The sequence below is a fragment of the Mus musculus genome, chromosome 1 (assembly GCF_000001635.26).
Source record: "Mus musculus strain C57BL/6J chromosome 1, GRCm38.p6 C57BL/6J".
In the NCBI taxonomy this organism is placed as follows: Eukaryota; Metazoa; Chordata; class Mammalia; order Rodentia; family Muridae; genus Mus; species Mus musculus.
This window is the reverse complement of record NC_000067.6, coordinates 35,169,073-35,184,674: the sequence shown is the minus strand read 5'-3', so window position 1 is coordinate 35,184,674 and position 15,602 is coordinate 35,169,073. Positions and strand designations below refer to the sequence as shown.

At 42.8% G+C, this 15,602-nt stretch overlaps 1 non-coding gene across 1 annotated transcript; it reads left to right on the top strand.

Moving 5' to 3' along the window:
* The first annotated feature begins 5,590 nt into the window (after positions 1-5,590).
* Gm25096 lies at positions 5,591-5,719 on the top strand. The gene has a single exon (XR_003949278.1). It is a non-coding gene; the product is annotated as a small nucleolar RNA SNORA17 (small nucleolar RNA).
* Positions 5,720-15,602: the final 9,883 nt, after the last annotated feature.

Genomic DNA, 15,602 nt, shown 5'->3' with positions numbered 1-15,602 from the left:
GAATCACAGTCATGTGCACATCTTGACAAGAGCTCCCCTCTCAGCATCAACACTTCCAGAAATTCCCTGGTGGAAAGAATGAGAAGTCATGGCCTCCATTATCAGATAGCTTCTGGAAAGTTTGAAGGATTGGGAGAATTAATAGACAACAAAATGCCCTGAAAGCTGTAAAGCATCCATTGCTACCAACATAATGTTGTTTTATTGCTCTCAATAACCTTACACCCTTCATCAATAATTCTGCTTGGAGTCTGATGAATGGCACTTTAGTTATGCACGCAGAGGGGGGAAGAGCTCACTTATTGGCATTACCTCGATTCATGGAAGGAAAATAATTAAGAGTCACATAAAAGTATGACTTATGTTGCTTTAGTTACCTTATATAGAGTGGGAGAAATGTTGCTGATCCCTGCTGACAGTGATCCAAAGACAAGAGCCAGAGCATGGAGCCCTGGTGAGATCACTACTGTTTAACTTAAGAATCCCACAAGTTATCTATTTTTGTAACCTTCTGATCCCTTAGGTATGACTCCTACTTTCCCCATCTGATATAGCATCCCCCTCCCAATGTTGGTTAAATTTCTTTGCATACACATGTTTTCTGGATCTCTCTTGAGAGCTGGATGGCTCTGTATCATGTCACACCCTAGGTGTACAAGTTACCCAGAACCTCAGCATTAATCACATCCAAAGAGGGTCAACAGAGAACAGCACACGCTTCTAAATAAAAGGGCTAGTATGTTAGTCAGATTTTTATCACTGTGACAGAACATGAGAACCGGTTAAGGAGGGAAGTTTATAAGTTGTTGGGTTGTTGGTTTCCTTTAAAATACTGGACATAGTGGTGTTATTTTAAAAGCATATTATATAGGTGGCTGCACACCTCATGCCAGCCCAGAAGCAAAGAATGGGAGAAAGGACTGTGGTCCTGCTGTCTCCTCCAAGAGCACACCTCTTACCACCTAGCTCTTTGCATGGGACCCATTGCCCAGTAGCACCAGTCTGTAGAAACAAGCCTTCAATACATGGGCCTTTAGAGAAACCAGCCAAATTTCAAACTTGAACAACTGGATCCATTCTTGACTGACAGTAGGATCAGGAAGAAGTTGATGAATGAGCAGAAAACTGGAATCTGTACTTGTTTCTTTTTCACTGGTGTGAGAAAACATACGGGCAAAGGAACTGAAGTGAGAAAGGGCTTCTATACCTCAGTTTCAGGAGAATAGAGTCCATCAGCTGCCATGCTTTCCCTCATGTGGCCTGGTATACCCTACCAGGAGGGACTCTACACCTTGGGCCAGGAAGGTGCCACCTCCTAGAGATTCTATAACCTTCCCAGATATCCTCACCAGCTGGAAACCAAGTATAAGAGTCCAAACACAGGTACCTATGAGGTACCTCTCATGTTTCAATCACAACAGTAACCAATATAGATAGCTAAATACCAAAAGACCTCAAATAACAAGTCATGGCTACTAAAGATGGCACAGGGATTCCAGAGATGGACATGAAATTCTCTGATATTCACACCCTTGCAGGAACCTCACCAGGACACCAGTGCATCTCACAGCCTGGCTAGTTTTTCAATGCTCTCCTACATCGTGTATTTGGGTCTAATTCCATGCTTTCTCTGTACTTGCTGAGCTATATGTCCAGCAGCCCCAGTGTTGTTATGGAAACACTAGGAAGGAGCTACAGGATCATCTTAGATTTTCAAGGTGTAATCCTGGGCCAGGAGTGTGCATGGTTCACAGGTTTACTCCCGCTGAATGGACATCATAGTCTCTTCAGTCCCATACATCTCAATTATTTGTATACTCTTTGCAGTTTGGATTGCATCTCTAGTGTAAGACTTCTTAAACTTTCCAATCATGACTTCTTTTCACCTGAGAAATGTAGAGGAATTTTAACCCAGCAACATGGCTGCTCTGGCAAGGGATCACACCCAAAGACTTTCTAGGTTTATCTGATCCAGCCAAAATGCTGGTATTCCCTGAAGTACAGTATGAGCTGGATGAAATACAGATCCACCTTTAGCACACACCTTTAATCCCAAACAATGGCATCTAAGTGAGGAGCAGACAAAGTGGCAATCAGAGGAAGATTTGACAGAATGAATCAGAGACAAGATATGCCTAACTCTCAGGAGAAAAGACCAGGACAGGAAGCGAGAATCAGTCAGCTCTGTTCAGTCAGGGGAGTTGAGTGCAGTGGAGTTGAGTGAGTTGGAAGTCAGTGCAGGGAATGCAATGCAATAGAGTTGAGTCCATTCATGAGTTCATGAAATTCAGTGCAGGTCAACAGAGACAGGTGAGTCCAGAGAATAAGAAGGAGCCAGACGATTAGAACAAAGGTCAAGTTAGTTTGAGGCCAAGCAGAGCAATTCAACAAGAAGCTGAGAGAAGGGCTGGAGAGATGGCTCAGCAGTTAAGAGCACTGACTGCTTTTCCGGAGGTCCTGAGTTCAAATCCCAGCAACCACATGGTGGCTCACAACCATCTGTCATGAGATTGGATGCCCTCTTCTGGTATGTCTGAAGACAGCAATGGTGTACTTACATATAATAAATAGATAAATGAAGAAGAAGAGGAAGAAGAAGAAGCAGCAGCAGCAGCAGCAGCTGAGAGAAACCAGATTGAATTAATCAGCTTGGAGAGGAATTTAAGCCCAAACAGCTGAGTTGAACCAGCCAGCAAGAGTTCAGGAAGAACTGGAAGGGGGAGCTTATTCAGCAGTAAGCCTCTGCGATGGCAATTATGTTAGGCAAATAAAAGTTACTTTTACAGAGAAATTTTCATATGATCCTGAGATATAGGTCTGCAAATTAGATATACATGTAAACATTTGCTAATAATAAATCATAGAGAAACTTATTTTAAAATGATCCTTGGGTGTGCATATAATTTTACTATTTTGGTATGCATGTAATTTACCACTAAAGACAAAAGCAAATTTGCATGCTAATGAGGTGGATGTACTTGGTTTTTCATAAGGAATTAAATCTTGGCTGACTATTTGATACTGCAGGATGCAGAGCATCTTCAATATTTTTCAGAGTAGATTGATATTTTGATTTTATAGTCAGCAACTCTGAGAATGCCACTTTACATAAATGTTTAGTGCAAAGAGGCAGAAGTATGTTTAAGGCCACTTCAGAAATTGTTGGAAACGTTCCTCTCATCTGAAGCCAACATTCATTTAATTACTTTTTAAAGGCACTCAAGTCAGCAACTCAAACAGCACATTTTATTTTAGTTCTTCGTGAGTTTTGTGGGTATTTTGATAGCGTAGTCCCATTCCTCCAGCTCTTTCTAGATCCAGACCCACTTCTGTACCTACTCAGTTTCCTTCTGTTGTTATTTTAACCCTATCAAGACCATTCGTGGGACACAAATATTCCTGGATGTGCAGTCTTCCAATGGAACATGGTTGACTTACCAGAGCTAAGTTTTTTTCTCAGAGGAAACAGACTCTCCCTCTACAAACAGATATTCACAGCCAATACCTTCTCTGCGAGGGGTGGTACTTTATACCCAGTTCTCTTCTCTATAGATTTAGTCTATCTTGAGCATATATAGGTCTTGTCTATAGCTTATACAGGTCTGTCACAATTACTCTCAGTTCATAGGTACAATTGACCTCCTGTGTCCAGAAGGCACTGTTCTTGCATAGTTATCAACTACCTCTGCCTCTTACACTCTTTCCAACTGCTCTGAAGTCCTGAGCACTGGAAGAGAGAGTATGGAACATATGTTGAGCATTCTGCAGTCTCCTACTCTCTGCAGTTTGGCCAGCTTTGGGTTTCTGCACTAACCACAAATAGAACTTCTTCGATGAGGATTTAGAAATGCATTGATCTGTCTAAATGATGTCATTAGGGGTTATTTTAATGCTGTATTTAGCAGAATGAAAGCAATAGATTCCCCTTTAGGGCCTAAAACCTACCTAGCCATAGTTTCTTGGCCTGATAATGGTACCAGTTATGGGTTTCATCTTGTAAAGCAGCCTTAAATACGATCACAAAGTATTGAACCAGTGAGCATGTCTTTCCAGGCCAGACATTATTCTAGCTCCCAGAGTCCACATCTGTGTCAGGCTGCTGATTATTTTTCCATGTTCAATAATAGCAACTTTCAGCACTATGAAAGCTATCAGTATCAGCCTGACCTTTTCATGTCCTATGATACAAATAAAGGTTATCTTCAGCAATAAGATCTTATTGTCATGTTCTGGAGGTCAACCTAGAGCAATAACAATATACTGTAATTTGGAAGTCTTTGAGACTTCACTGGCCAAAAACTCCAAAAGAAATAATCAATTTCTGGAACTTGTCTTTTTATTTGTTAGCCTATAGTGTCTAGTAGGGGCATCATTGTTCCATTTTAGGGTAACTCCATTTTAACTTTGTGAGTAGGGGGAGGGGTTCTGTGGTATAGATTTCCATATAACTTTTCAAAACATTTTTAGTGTTATTTAGCCCTCTCCACATTCTCTCCTCTAGCCTACCCTCACTTCTTCAACCCTGTCTTAGTCAAGGTTTTTATTGATGTGATAAAACTGCTTACTGGCTTGATCCCTGTACTGGCTAGTTTTGTGTCAACTTGACACAGGATGGAGTTATCACAGAGAAAGAAGATTCAGTTGGGGAAATGCCTCCATGAGATTCAGCTGTGGGGCATTTTCTCTGTTGGTGATCAACCGGGGAAGGCCCATTGTGGGTGGGGCCATCCCTGGTCTGGAAGTCTTGGGTTCTATAAGAGAGCAGGCTGAGCAAGCCAGGGGAAGCAAGCCAGTAAGGAACATCCCTCCATGGCCTCTGCATCAGCTCCTGCTTCCTGACCTGCTTGAGTTCCAGTCCTGACTTCCTTTGGTGATGAACAGCAGTATGGAAGTGTAAGCTGAATAAACCCTTTCCTCCCCAACTTGCTTCTTGGTCATGATGTTTGTGCAGGAATAGAAACCTTGACTAAGACAGTCCCTATAGCTTGCTCCTCATGGTCCACCCAGGTTGTCTTCTTATACAGCTCAGCACCACTTCTCCAGAGCTGGCACCCCTCATGAGTTGGGCTCTCCCATATTAAATGTTAATCAATAAAATTCCCTACATCCTTGCTCACAGGCCAGTCTGGTGGCAGCATTTTCTCAACAGCAGTTCTATCTTCCCAAATAACTCTTAACTTGTGCCAAGTTGACAAAGAGCCAGCCCGGACAAACCCCACCTCAACCTTTTGTGTTCTGTCATTCCCACTTAGCCCTTCAAACAACTGCATTCTGCTAGTCATTTCCTGTGAAAGCTACTAGGCCACAGACCTGAAGAAACAACGCCAACATCCACAAATGAGAGAAAAGAAGCAACGTTTATCTTTCTGGAGCTTGGTTACCTTATGCACAGGATCCTTCCAGATCCTTCCATTTGCCTGTGAGTTTCATTTTTATTAATAGCTGAATGATTTCCTTTTGTATAAATATACTGATGCTCATTATCCATTCACAGCTGATGTTCATCAAGGCTATTTTTGTTTCCTGGAATAGGGCAGCCATGGATATGATATGAAGATATATGAATCTGATACTTAAATATGAGAAGAAAACTGCCCCTAGAGGCATTGCAAGCATGGCTGTGGTGTCACACATGTGCCACTAGGTAGCAAAGAAGAGAGTCTATGTCTATGCTCAATGTTCTGACCTATGAACATCTGAATAATAAAAGCCTAACATTCTCTGAGAAAAGTGAGCCTGAAATGACCACTAGTCCAGCACCATGTGGGCCTGGAAGGAGGCAGACCATGCCTGAGATGACCCCTGACCAGTGCCCTAATGCACAGGTGGGGCATAGCACCCTGATATCACTCCTGAGATGACCCCAGACACTCAAAGGCCCTGAGCACCACTAAGAGGAGCAAGTAGATGGTGGAGACATGGAAGAGAAAGAGAAACAGAAGGAGGTGGGTACAATGAAGAGAGGCAAAAGTGGAGACTTGAGGGTAGTATAAAACAGACTGATGTAAGTAGCCAGTGATTCTATCTGGGACCAGTATGGAAAGGTGTCCTAGCCTATGGTGCCACTGGGGGATCACATGTGAGTCTGTGGCCTTGCAATAGCATAGGTCTGTTACCACCAAAGCCCTGGTCTGGGATGCCATCAAGGGACATGTTGATGCCTAAGGGATGTGCAGAAATGGGCCCACCCCTGGTTATCATGGGAGGACTGGTCCTGAAGTATAAAAGGAAGAGAGCTAACCCTGCCCTTAGCCAGCTGCTCAGGACACCAAGCACCACACATTGCAGAAGTGGTAGGTGAGATGGCTAGGAGGATATGAGCATGGGAGAAATGGCACTACCACTTATCTCCCATGCAGTAGCATAGATGAAGGAGAGATAGCCTCCTACCTGTGGTGCAGTGGACTGTGTTACCATATAGAAAAACTGGTAAGGTTGAGTAAATTCAGGAACCCCGGCAATTCTCATAATTGAGAATGGTGGGCATTTAAATCTTCACCCAAACAAGTTCCTTTCCTGGAGCACATGACCACGACAGAGGACCATGACAACTTGTCATATAGCATAAAACTTAGAGTTCTCCATGTTAATGAAGTATCTAGATAGGCCTCCAAGGTCTAACCAATAAGCTCCCCTTTCCAGGCATCCCTTTCTGAAAAAGATATTTAATCTCTGATCCACCCTGAGTAAGTCATATGAATCTTTTTCACCATGAAGCAGTTTTGGACAAGCAAGGACTGTCTCCTTTCTCAAGGTCCGCCATAGGGGTAGACCTTTATCATACATAGCCAGGCCAAAGTCTCCCACAGAAGGCCTCTCTATACTCCTGGCACTCACCCTGAGTTAAGCTGGATCTCCATACATCTGGTTCATCTCAGCGCCCTGCCCCCATTCTTAAATCTTTGAGGTTCGCAATGGCATCTGAGTGCCCAGGAGTTTGATAACCACAGCTTTCACCTCAGCCTATACCATTTCTCACCCAGATAGACACGGGCTGGGATCCCTACCTTAGGCTGCATTTCATCTCCCCCACAAGGCACATCATCATCCCTGTTTCTCACGAGCTGCAGCCTGGGAAGAACAGGCTCTGCAAATTGCCTGGGCGGTACAGTAGAACTGACCTTGGTGGCAGGGGCATAAGGTCCCAAAGGGATTTTCATGGGAGAGCTGGTCCCGTCAGTTGTCTGCCAAGTGGTGGCATAGGTGAGGGAGAAATGCCCCCCCCACTTTATCCCTTGCCACCTACAGAAAGCAGAAGAGCTGGTCCCAAGGTCATCAGAGTGAGATAGCTGTCACTACCCTCACCGGCTGCAACACTCAGGAGAGCAGGCTCTGTACCTGACCTGGGCAGCACAGTAGAGCTGACCCTGATGGAAAAGTGGGTGAGCCAGGGTAATGAGCTTGGGAGAGCTGGCACCACAACTTGTCTGCCATGTGTCTGCATGGGTGAGAGAGATACGTCCTTCCCCACTCTTATCCCCTTGCCACCTGTGGCAGTGAAAGAGTTGGCAGAGCAGTCATGAGAGCAGGAGAGCTGGCCCTGCCCCATACCTGCTATAGCACACAGGACTGCAGGGCCTGAACCTCACCTGAGCAGCACAATAGAGCCTTCCCCAAAGGCATAAGCGAAGGAAAGTCAGCCCTGCCTATTGTCTGCTGGGCAGTGGAACTAACAAAGGAGAGATGCCCCTCTCCCCTCTCTCACCATCTATGGCAGGCAGGAAAGTTGGTCCGGGAGCCATGAGGATGGGAGAACTCACCACATACTTCAGAGGATGCAGCATTCAGGAGAGCTGGCCCTGCACCTCATCTGAGCATCAGGGTAGAGCTGGTATGAGGAAAGGGGTAAGTGAGTGGGATTGGGATGAATGATGTGAAAGAACCAATGAAAAGTTTAGTTTTTAAAAGATTTGTTTCTCAAAGCTGTTACGAAATATAATCGTAGAAATATTAAAGATTCAACCCCCACCTGCCAAGAAAGGACAGTAGGGACATGTCAAAGGTGTTTGTTTTCTGTAATTAAGCCACTGTTTAATTTCTGTAATTAAACCACTTCCTTAATTGTGACCCACAATTTAGGAAGCTATGCCCTAGTTATATGTTACTAATATTTTTCCAGTCTTGCTAAAAGAAAAGTTTTTTTTTATTTCTTTATTCAAAAAAGGGCACAGAATTTCTAAAACACTTCAATGAAGGGTTGTGGAATGGTTGATCTTCAACATTGTCTGGGTTTAGAACCATCTAGAAGATCTGAACTTGATTATAAGAGGGTTTTCAGAACAGTCTAACTGAGGAGGGAAGAGTCACCTTGAATGTGGCAGCACCATCCACAGCCAGTGTACTGGCTAGTTTTGTGTCAACTTGACACAGCTGGAGTTATCACAGAGAAAGGAGCTTCAGTTGAGGAAATGCCTCCATGAGATTCAACTGTAAGGCATTTTCTCAATTAGTGATCAAGGGGGAAAGGCCCCTTGTGGGTGGTGACATCCCTGGGCTGGTAGTCTTGGTTCTATAAGAGAGCAGGCTGAGCAAGCCAGAGGAGGCAAGCCAGTAAAGAACATCCCTCCATGGCCTCTGCATCAGCTCCTGCTTCCTGACCTGCTTGAGTTCCAGTCCTGACTTCCTTTGGTGATGAACAGCAGTATGGAAGTGTAAGCCGAATAAACCCTTTCCTCCCCAACTTGCTTCTTGGTCATGATGTTTGTGCAGGAATAGAAACCCTGACTAAGACAGCCAGGAATCCTACTTAATAAAAAGGAGAAAGCAACCTGAACAGCAGCCATTCCTCGCTCTGTTTTCTGGCTGAGGATGTCAGGAGAGCTGCTGCCCCCGGTTTCTACCACCATGCTTTCCCATATACCCTCCCTTCTTTAAGTTTTTTTGTGTAAAGTGTTCTGTTGCAGGAGTGAGAAGAATGACTAATAGAACCAGAAAGTAGCATATCTATTTCTATATGCAACAATGTATCTAAATCTCACAATCATATGTTAAGAAAAGGAGACACACACACCTCAAAATTGTATTATTTTATTATTAGACATGCTAAAAATATATGGGACCTTAAAAGACTCACTTTTACTATAAATGTACAGAAATGTTGAAAATAAAAGGAAACAGTGTATTTTATATACACACTAACCCAAAACCTATTCCATTGTCCATGTATTAATGGCAAGCTTTATTGCTTCTTAAGGAGGGAAGACCCAGACCCCGGAAAATGGTGCTGCTTATATAGCCCTCAGCGTGACGTTTCAGCACCTGATGTAGTGTGTCAGCTCCTGATTTGTTGCTCGCCCATCACCTCATTACTACGCCCCGAGATGAGCAGTGACTAGGCGTGAGTTCACTCTTGCACTTGCGCACAAGGCTTGTTTACTAGTTAGGCACAGCGGAAGCTCGCGGCACGGCTCTCCACACTTAGAGAATATAGGAATCAAGATAAGGATCTCAATGATAAATGCATTAATATAGACAGACCACATAAGCATTTTATATCTGCAATGAGACTAAGCATAACCTACCTTATACAGACCTGTATTGCTGAGGAGAGACACCATGACCACAGCAACTCTTAAAAAGGAACACACTTACTTGGGGCTGGCTTGCAGTTTCAGAGGTTCAGTCCATTGTCATCATGGCAGGAACCATGAGAGCATGCGGTCAGACATGGTGCTGGAGAAAGAGCTGAGAGTTCTACATCCAGATCTGTAGGCAGCAGGAAGACAGAAAGCTTTTGGGCCTGGTTTAGGTTTTAGAAACCAAAGCCCACCCCAGTGACATGCTTCCTCCAACAAGGCCATATTTCCTAATCCTCTCAAACACTCCCTAGAAACCAAGCATTCAGATCTACAAGCCTATGGGGACTATTCAGATTCAAATCACCAAACAGCATACATTTTTAAATTAGTCAAGAAGTAAACAAATCATTAATTGCCCAACCTGCTTGGCTTGGTCCTAGAAACCTGTCTGGGGAGGTGAGAGAATCAAAAAGAACAGACATATATAGAGAAAATCTGGGATTAGGTAGACTGTGTTTGTTCTCATAGAGGTTACCTTCTACATAGCAGCCTAGACCCTCAGCATGGTTACTATGTTCAGCCCTGGGGGGGAGGGTTAGCTGGTCCATATAGGTCTCTGTAGGCAAGTAGTCTGAGACTGTTAACATACAATAGGAGAAAACTTGCAATTGCTAGGTTGTTTTGCACATACTTGTTGTCTTAGTCAAGGTTTGTATTCCTGTACAAAACATCGTGATTAAGAAGCAAGTTGGGGAGGAAAGGGTTTATTCAGCTTGCACTTCCACATTGCTCTTCATCGTCAAAGGAAGTCAGAAGAGGACCTCACACAGGGCAGGAACTTGGAGCCAAGATCTGATGCAGAGGCCATGGGGGTGCTGCTTACTGGCTTGCTTCCCCTGGCTTGCTCAGCTTGCCTTCTTATAGAACCTAGGACCACCAACCCAGGGATGGCACCACCCACAATGGGCTGCCCCCGCCCCATCACTAATTGAGAAAATGCCTATAGCTGGATCTCATGGAGGCATTTCCTCAAGGGAGGCTCTTTTCTCTGTGATAACTCCAGCTTGTGTCAAGTCGACACACATAACTGGCCAGTATACATGTCAATCATTTGTAAACATTCATCCTTGCACACACTGCCCAACACTCACACTTATATGGAGGAAGGCTTTGCCATCCCTCTGATCCTGACCCAGGGAGAGGAAGGCTTTGACAATTTCTCATGAGTTTTAGTCATCGGTTCTTGAGATGGTCATTCTCATATCAACAATACGTGTTCACTCGAGACTTTACCTGCTCTTTACAAACATACTCAAGGCTTTACCAGTTCCCCACAATTAATTATCATTGAATTTAAAACCATTCTACTGAAAAAATGAATGAAAAAAAGCACAACAAAAAACGTGGAACATTCAAACGTGATTAGCAAATTTTAAACAACAGATGTAAAGAGCATCCTGTCACCAACATTAGAGTATTCATTGTAGTTAAGATATTTCATTGTCACCGGTGTTTATCAAAAAGACCACATGATTTCGCTACAGAGTGTAGATTACTAAAACAATTGAATTTATACAGAAGATTCTAACCACAGAGGATTAAAACTTAATCTGAATCACAGAAAAAAATCAATATTTGGAAAAATTCCCAATGGTTACATAATGTATTTTAAATCCCATGGGTCAAAAATGAAGTCAAATTAGAGATTAGAAAATATTTTGATAACTAAGAAAAGTATAATGTTAAATCTTGTGGGGTAAAGTAAAGTAAGACAGGGTCAAGAGGGGAAAAAGCAGCCTTGAGTTCACTTACGAGTAAAGAAAGCAAATGAAAGTTTAACTATGTAATCATTTATCTAAAATCCTGGGGGGGGGGTGGGGGAATCCAGATGGATAATTAAAAAAAAAAAAAAAACAAGGAATGATGAGAGGAAAATGAATAAAAAAGCAGACAAGGATGAACACGTTCAACACTGGCTTGTATTTTAGCATTCACAAAGCTGCCAAACCTCCAGGAGACCGACAGTAAGGAGAATTATCTTACTTCTGGTCTCAGTTCTAGAGAAGTTGTTTGTCTCACTAAGGCTTAAATCCCTTCTCATTAAGGGAAAGGAAACGTGCTGTTTCAGGGGCTAGGTTGGGAGTGGTGGAGCTTACAGAAATTCCATGCAGAGCATAGAAGTCAGAGCAGGTCTAGATGATCAGGCTCCTTCTGTCACAAGGCACCTTATACACCATGATCATAATTTCACCACCACTGGGCTTCCTTTCTTCTATATAAATTAGTTTTGCCTTCTCAACTAAAATGTAAATAGACAAGGGTTATATTTTATTTTCTTCTATATTTGTTTCATTTCTTCTATATAAAGTAGTTTTGCCTTCTCAGCTAAAATATAAAGAGACAAAGGCTGTATTTTATTTTCCCCTGTATTTGCTGACCACTTAGTATGAGGCTATAGAGCAATACCAGCCATGGTAACAGGGAACAGGACAAAGAGGAGACAGGGTGGTGGGAAATGATTAGAAAGAGGAAGAGACGGGAGAGGATGGTCAGTATTTATTCTTGACAAACCTTACATCAAACTTTGGACAGAGATTTAATATTCATGGATGCATCAAGTCTAAAAAACATCCATCCCAATTGTATGTATTAGTTTATTGTTCTCTAAAGCATCACCCCAGTAGGTTGATCTGGGCCTTCCTAGTTTAAAAGTCTTTCTTTCTTCATGGCATTCCATCTCCTGACCTTCAAGGACAGCTGACCAGAAAATTCTTTGAATGGAAAATTCTTATGACATCTCTAAGGAGATTAACCCACACTTCTCATCATGGATAGGTCTTATTGTATTTGTGCTCTGTATGTTGACATAGCAGAAAGGTCTCCAGGTGGCCTTAGTTCTCAGCTTTGCAGGTAGATAGCTTTCCTAGTCCCCCAACTGCTGTGCTGTGTGTGGCCCTAACCTCCAGGATGAAAGATTCTTTCTGAGTGCTCTAAGAAATGCCTTGTTGTCATCCAAATACTCCTCATGCTTACTACAGCCAGACACTGCCCTGTCGCCAAGCAGAGCCATTTGGGGGCTCTCATTTAAAGGCTTTGTCCACAGGAACTTGATCTGATTCATGACTTCATCTTTAAAACAACTTCTACTGCTAACCCAAGATCACTATGAAAGGATAAGTCAATTTGTTGTTAGATGTTAATGATGATGTTTTTAGATGACTTGGTCTTAGAAAGATAGGATTCTAGTATAGTACTATGAAGGCACTGTTTGAATATCCTTAGGCTTCTTACACTATAAACATTTAGTGAACAGCAGTTTGAATCCCAAGAAAAACACCTTACACACTTTTATTTTTTCATGTTACATTCATCTCTTCTGGCCAAGAGCAGACCATAAGAATCCCTGATTCTCAACATAGCTTTGTTGGCACTCCAGCACTTGTAATTTGGTGGCCAATGAATCTGAGGCATGGGAAGTTCGACTGAGAGATGATGAATAGATCATAAGCAAGAATTGATTTAAACCATGGCGATTACAAAGATTTATTGCTCCAAGAAACATATATTGACCAAAAAAAGAGGTCAATTTTTGACATTGAATTAGCAATAAATATTGATATATAGTCGAGCAGAAAAGCAGTAGATGTGAACATCGACTCTAACACTGAGTTGCTTGCTCCTTCTACCCCTTCATGCCCATGATGCACAAAGCGAAGTCCTGTTGAAACATAAGAAAGAAGATGCCATGGTGCCGAGCTGTTTGGACAGAATCCTTCCCTGCCATGGGGAAATGGGACTTCCTACAGCTCTGGCAATGTAGCTTGTTCAGAGCTTGGTTTTATTTCATGAACTGGGATGATTGTAAGACCATATCAGAGAGGAGACCCTTCTTACTGCAGTTAGTTGAAGAAGAGTTGCTCCTTCCCACCCCATTTCAACAGACCTACTCAAATCCATTCAAAACAAAACAAAAGTGGTGTTTTTCAGAACACACAAGGTGCATGGGCATAGGTCATGGGTCTGGATGGAGAGAAAGGAGTATGCATCTTTCATTTTTGTCCAGATATTGTGATTTTAAAACATTTAGAATCCTCATCTACCTAGCTATCTGCTTATGGACAGTCTGTCACTCTTTTCTGTTTCCCGTTGTGTTTTTAGATGACTTGGTCTTAGAAAGATAGGATTCTAGAATAGTACTATGAAGGCACTGTTTGTATGTCACTGTTTGGATGCTACTTTCCCATAGCCCACTGAGAGGAATTTTATGCACAAGCACCTTCTAGAGTCTTGGTGTTACAAAAGGTGACCCTGATGTTCATAGGTATATTTTAACAATACTGACATCACTGAAATTCTATAAAATATCCATATAATTTTATTGGTACATAGTAGGAATATGTATTTCTTGACACATTCTGAGATCTGTGCCATGAACAAAATTAAGAACTTTGAAAGAAAGCCAAGCATGGTAGAACATTCCTGTAATCCCAGCACATGAACATGGAGTCAGGTGTTCAAAGCCATTTTCAGCTTTATATCTGAGCTTGAGGCAAGCCCAGGAGAGAGAGAGAGAGAGAGAGAGAGAGAGAGAGAGAGAGAGAGAGAGAGAGAGAGAGAGAGAGAGAGAGAGAGAGAGGGGGGAACCTTCCAAGAGCGGTCAGCCTGCTCAAGCCCAGTCCTCCCTTCAATGGCTATATTCCTCTTCCTCATAGTGCCTCTATGTCTCAGGTGGTTTTCAAAGGGGTTCTTGTCACAGTCAGCCAAAGTCTGAAAGAGATCTTTGTCTCCTCTCTCCACATACTCAGTTTCTCTTACTTCAAGACAACAAGCAGTCAGCCTGGGGCAAACTCCTTCATTCCTTCAGTAGGAAGCAGAAATAATAAAAGCAAAATACCATTGAAGGAAATTAAGAAATCTGTAAATAATTGAAAAGATACTCTGTATTTCTGGATTAGAAGGTAGATTAGATTCCATAAGGTGGAAGGCTAGCATTGTTAAGGTGGAAGGCTAGCAATGTAGGGCAGGCTGTCACCCATCCAGTTGTGAGCTTTGGTGATGTAGCTGTCTTTTAAGCATTTCTCTTCCTCTAAGTAAACCATTCCCCCATATATCTGTAAGTAACCCCAATACACTCATTTATTTCCAATTGGACTTTGATAATATCCTTACTTTGGTCTTTCTAGTATGAGAAAATATTTATTCATGTCTTCCAAGAATTACTGTCACAAAACAAATTCACACACTTGGTGTATTATAACCTGCATTAAATACCTCCATAACAATTCAAAATTACTTAAAGTCATTGACCCCCCCCTCCCATGATTTGTGTTAATAATAGCATACATTTCTCCACATATTCTAGCCCCATGAGACAACAGTATGACACCTATCAGGAGACATTTTCCATTTTTATGAAGAACACTCTTTTAAAACTCCCATTTCCTTATGGAAAGTCAACAGATTATTTCAAGTCTTATTCATGAAAATGCATTTTTTTTTGCTTCCATTGTGCTGCAGGAATTCTGGAAGTTAGTCATACTGGATCTATATTCAAGATCAAAGAGAGAGTAAATGCATTTTGGTTGTTTGTTCAGCTCATCTTATCTACTCTTGCACAGGTCAGACCCCTTCACTCCCACAGTGGACTGGGTATTAAGAAAACAATCCTGTAGACCAACCCAGTGCTCAGCCTGTAGACCAACCTAGTGCTCAGCCTGTAGACCAACCCTGTGCTCAGCCTGTAGACCAACCCAGTGCTCAGCCTGTAGACCAACCCAGTGCTCAGCCTGTAGATCAACCCAGTGCTCAGCCTGTAGACCAACCCAGTGCTCAGCCTGTAGATCAACCCAGTGCTCAGCCTGTAGACCAACCCAGTGCTCAGCCTGTAGACCAACCCAGTGCTCAGCCTGTAGACCAACCTAGTGCTCAGCCTGTAGACCAACCCTGTGCTCAGCCTGTAGACCAACCCAGTGCTCAGCCTGTAGACCAACCCAGTGCTCAGCCTGTAGATCAACCCAGTGCTCAGCCTGTAGACCAACCCAGTGCTCAGCCTGTAGATCAACCCAGTGCTCAGCCTGTAGACCA